Genomic DNA, 6,000 nt, shown 5'->3' with positions numbered 1-6,000 from the left:
TTACGTTAAGGTAATTTAAAATTTATTAATTTATATAAGAGTATAATCCTAATTCCAATATGTATATAGGTCAATAACAAAAAAAAAGAAAGATAAAATACAATATATGTTTTAAATTACTTTTCTATAATTTTATGACACATAAATTGACAATTTCAAAACGTGCTTTATTATATTTGAAAGAATCATACATTTAAAGGTTAAGTATACTCGTTCAATCATTTGTATTCAATCAAATGCAATTGAATTCAACATTTATTTATTCGATCGTGGCGAAGAATTATTCGCTTCATCAAATTTATCGAAAGTTTTACTTAAACGGTGTGCGAAGAGCAAATAAATCGATTTCAACGTTTGTAAATGGAAAAGAAAGGACTCGGCTATCGAGATCGAACCGTCAATAGCGATTTCGTATTTACGAGGCATGAATTTTACAACTCGTTCAGTGTAACGTGATTATCAGAATTCCGAGCCCCGACTGCAACCCCGGACACGTTAGCGTGTCGAAAACGTGGACGCGTATGGAACCGCTCTACACGCTCTATTTCCCGGCATGCATAATACACGGTACAGGCGAGTTTACATTCCCGACGCCGAATCGAAAAAGTTTCGATTTTCACATCTATTGTCTGTCGCGACTTTTCGAAAAGCCGCTATCGTATTATACGTGTAGGACTTTATCAGAGAAAGAATAATTTTTTGAACTATTATTCGATAATAATAAGATATCGCGTATATAGAAAACTAGTACATATAGAAAAATTGTAATGAGATAGTGTTGAAGATTAGGATTTCATCGATTTCATCATATTCTGTTCTTCAAGCAACGTTTAAAAATGTTTAATGATTTGTCAGACTTACCTTGTTGCTTTATAAGTGTTTTAGCACAGCCTTGTAGACGGGGATCCTCATGAATTCATAAATAAGATTCTATTAAATAAAACAATACTCTCTAATAATATTTTCAACAATATGTTCAAGTGTTTCTTTAGTTAGAGTTAAATAAACGAGGAGTCTCGTAATTTTCTAAATTGTTCAATTTTACAAATACGCTATTTACGTAGATTTCAAAAAATCTGAAACCATTCATTTTCTCTGGTTTTTTAATTCTAGCGTTAATGAATTGATGTAACGACACAAATTATTTACTCGTGAAACTTTCTGAAACATCACGATTTCGACCGCAATAAACGTCACCGACGAGACGCCTTAAACTTCCTGCTCCTCTTCACCACAATAATTCCCGCGACTTTCAGTTTCGAAACGAGGGACCAAGAGCGGAAGCCCCGGGTCGATAGGCGCGATTCGAACGATTTCGTCTAGACGTTCGGCTCGATCGGTCGGAAACGATTTGTCCCCGAGGCCGTGTGCGGGAATTCGGATATTCCGCGTCGGAATCTTGGTTCGTTGATGGAAAAACGTGGCCGCGGAAGTCGGTAACGACCAGCCAGCCACTGCTGAAAAAAAAACTTTTAAAGTAAATATCGTAAAAATTCATTTCCTACCAGCAATACGTTTCCATTCGTTCCCTTTCCGCCTCTCTGTTTCCTGTGCTCGTTTTTGTCACTTTTTCCCCCTCTCGTTTTGCCTCTGCGAATACAATAATCCCGGCTACTCGTATTCGTAAGCGTTAGAGGGGTTAAAACGCTGCGTAGAGAAAGAAGGGGTGGCTAGTCGGTGTTAGGGGCTGCTGCAGGTGTTAGCATATATCGTTTAAACGAGTCGGTTCTTTATGATGAAATTAAAACAAGCGAGTACAGGCGTAGACACTGGTTAACTGGTATTTGTCGACACAGAATCGGTGGCTTCTCGCGAAACTAAACGAGAACCAGACGTTCAATTCGTTTAATAGCCAGCGATTCAGTGTATGATACACCGATCGTGTAATTTGTATGCGGCTTATTGAAATCTAAGTGAATCGAACTCGATTCAATAAGCGTTTTCTGCACTCCTTTTACGTAGTAGTATTTTATGTTGTATGATAATTATTTAATATAAATAAATGTTATTTTTTCATAGGGGTTATCTATTTTTATTTTTATTCTAATTTTTTTTAACATTTCAGATGTATAATGCAGATGTTCAGATCGCAATTATTTATTTGTAATCATTGAAAACAATAATTTCTTTAGTTTTTATTTAACATTGTATATTGAATATTAATATAATATTGAATTTATAATTCTATAACTACTAATTTCTTACTAAAATAAATTTTTTCTCAAACTCCAAATAAAAATCCGACCGGGAAACGTTTGTTCGACATAAATAACAATTATACGTTCAATCGCTATAGAATCAAACATAGGAACATCAAAATCTTTTCAAACAATCAATGAATCCTATAACATAGTTACTCACGATTGATAGAAACATACCTTCATAATTTTTCATTTAACTTTTACATCTGTCTCTATTCCATACATTGACACGCTTCGAAAGAGATATTTTTCAAGGCATCGTTCAAATTGATCAGAAAACAGCCTTCGAACGGTCCATTTTTCTCCATCATTCATACAACGGTAATAACGGCGGCCGCCATTATAAATAACGACGGGGTCGCGAATAAAGGTTGCGTTTCCCATTGGAAGCTGTGCGTCCGCGCGAATGGAACGCGCCAGCGAGTTCATCTCCTTTTCACAGGGATATTTTCGTGATAGAGGGAGGAGCTCGTTTTAGAGGGTCGATCCCGATTATTGACACAGAGAAAATGCGATATCGATTAGTTACGAGCGTTATCAGGAGCGTTGTACGCCGAGATTCGAAACACACCTCGGAGGGTCTCGTGACGAACACGATCCCGTATAGACCAGCACGGTAATTATCTGCTCGTAATTGCTAATCGATTGCCGCCAATCTCTGATCACCCGTGAAACAGTATCAATAGAGGGAGGGAATGGAACATCGAAGCGGTTAGATCGTAAGCACTATTGATAAATTTTCATCAACGGCCTCACCCACCGATTCAATGAAAGACTGGTCAGGTATTTTGCGCGTGTAATCGCCAACAAGCGAGAATAAGACCGATTACAAGCTTTGTGAAGCTTAGAGATTCTCGATTGCTTCTGTTATCGATGATTATTGCTCGCTGAATATCGAGTATATTGATGTGGTTAAGCTATTGGTTTATGATAGTACACATCAAACGTCGTTTTATACAAAATTTAATTGCACGTGGCTTCTTTAAACTGTCGTATGTTTAATTAAGTTTCCATATCAAACAATATACTTTCTCAACGGGTACTTTGTTTCATTATCCTAGATAATTTCTAAATTTTCTTAATTTCTAAATTCAATAATTCTTAGAATGGAGGTGTTGTAATTTCTTTATTTACAATTCTCTTCAAAATAATTTATGCACTCAGAAATATCTTAAGGAAATGTCTTTAACATCTTCCAAATGCTAAATTTACGTTTTCACTATCTATTACCTTCGTCTCATCTTTTTTAAATTTACATAATTCATGCATATTGACATAAAAAAAGTTACGCGAATATTCTGACTACAAATGAATGTCGCCATAATGAATGAAAATCGAAGCAGAACTTATGTGCGATCCTTACATTGCCAATGAAGTTTCTATAATTTGTGACGGAGAAGGGAAACTTGGTGTTTTGTAGGCTGCTGATTAGCAGAAGTCAAGCTGCAGATTAATAGCATTTACCGATCAGCGTTAGTTACGGTTAGTGCGTTTCAACGCGGTACCTTGAAATTAGGCACGTACGATAATTAGACGGGGTGTACTACAATATTACCCTATTGGCTATTCCAGAGATCTCATCGTGATGTGAGGGATAATTCGTACCGTCAATAATACTTGTACGCCGCTGTGACACTCGTGATCGATATGGAGTTGATAGTTGATTGGTCCATGAATAACTTGCCTTAGATCCTGCAAGATGAGTAAAATTCTATTCCCAGCTTAAAAATTCAACAATGTTCTTGTCAGCATAAAAATTCAATCAACCTAATACATGATAAAATTTGTAATTTATTTGTAATTTGTATTACATTATATATAATATGACATTTACCATGTGTTGATGATTTCGTTATCAATGTAAGTAATAAAATTTGTATTAGATTGATACATATGAAATGAATTTAGGACATTTCCTATTCCTGAACAATTTCCGAATGTATAAATTATTTGAAGGAAATTTCTAAATGAAGAAATCGTAACAATTCCGTTCCAAGACTTTCCCAATTCCAAAATTGATAATTCTTCTAAATCTGGAATATTAAAAAAAATAATCATTGAAAAAGCATACTTTGATGGAATATATTATGACATTTTGAAAAAACTACGTGAAATTAAAGTTTTATTACCTGAAACGACAGTTGATAGTATGGTATGTAGTCCAATAGTTAAATGAAAAGTGATATTAGTTTTGATAGCACTTGATTTTGTTGATTTTTTCATGGTTAGATAGCCATTTTGAAACACCACCAATATTTGCAATATTGAACGTGAAAGGGTTAACGAGAATTTATATATATCTATATTTTATTTCACGTAAAACGTCAAAAATCCATCAGTGCAGGAAACGATTTTATAAATACGAATATTTTTTCATACAAGTTAACTTTGGCTTATCGTTGAAAAATTTCGATCGCTATTTTAAAAACGTTTTATACTGCAAAAATGCTCTGTGTTTTTATCTTTATCATTTTATCACTGAGGTAATATCCGACATAACGTTTCATGATAAATGTTTCAAAGAGTGTTTATGCGTCCTCTGATCATTTGAAATGTAATCGATACGTAAATAAAGCAAAACATTCAGCAAACAATTTGTTCCGATACAAAATAATATTCGCAAATTATTTGCAGCACGATAATACATATTTTGAAACTGTAATTTCTGTACAATTCAAATAGAAGAACGAATGAAATTAAAAACACCTTAAGCAAATCTTTCCAACTTCTTCTGATCAGCACAATATTAAAGCATAAAACTCAATCGTATAAATTTATATATGAAAAAAAAATTCCAAATTAGATATTGCTTTAATGCAACATTACACCTTAATTTACAATTTACAAGACCTAACGTTACAAAGGCCTGAATCCACATCTGGTATTTTATTTTCATATTCTTTTTGCCATTTCATCTTCACTCTGTTGATTAATTACGTATAACTATCCTCGCTTGAATTAAACTTGCCACAATTATCCAAAAGAATTACAACCGTCCATTCTGATATTATCACGAAAATGTGGATACGGTATTTAACACCTTAGGTGAGTTATACGTAACCAATGGGTGGCAGGAAGTAATGGTAACGTTGGACAGAGGTCTGCGTCGGTATATGGACGACTGGGGAGTATTTCCAACTGGCCGAGTCCTGGTGGCTGTCGACACCCTAGCGTGGCCGTCGGCGATGCATCGCTCGTGGAAACCCCCTAACGAACCGCATTTACATCTGAAAGGTGCGCCAATTACCCTGGCTGCGTTTTACTTCATCGACGTTGCGCGCGAGCCGCGTGGTTGCACACCCCCATAGCCCGCTATTTCATTCGAGCCGCGATACCCCTCCATTTTCATCAGCTCTCGTTGATACCGTTTTGCTTTCGTTTTCCACTTCTTCCTTCTTTTTTTTCTTTTTTTACAGAGAATTACCCTTGTTGCTCCTTTTTTCGTCAAAATTTTTAGCGAAGAAGAACTTTTGATATGGTTCGGTTCTTAGGGCTTGAGTTAGATATTCTTGACTATTTGGCAATATTTAGGTATTTTTGGTTACACACACGTACGCACATAAGTCAACTTGTAAGCTCACTAATTTAATTCACGAATAGAATCAAGATCATCTACTTGATGCTATACAAAATTGCGTTTCGCTGTACACGCAGGTCCTCTTCTTCTCTTTCTCTTCTCTTACGAGATTCTTGATTGCTGTTGTAGGAAGGTCGTTACGCAATAGCGATGCATCTATATACATACAATATTCGACGGCTTGGTGCTCGGGTTAATTTTGGTTGCCCTAGCCGTGCTTTC

This window comes from Bombus bifarius, unplaced genomic scaffold (genome assembly GCF_011952205.1).
Source record: "Bombus bifarius isolate JDL3187 unplaced genomic scaffold, Bbif_JDL3187 scf7180000008038, whole genome shotgun sequence".
NCBI lineage: Eukaryota > Metazoa > Arthropoda > Insecta > Hymenoptera > Apidae > Bombus > Bombus bifarius.
The sequence above is the reverse complement of the archived record's forward strand: the minus strand, read 5'-3'. Positions refer to the sequence as shown.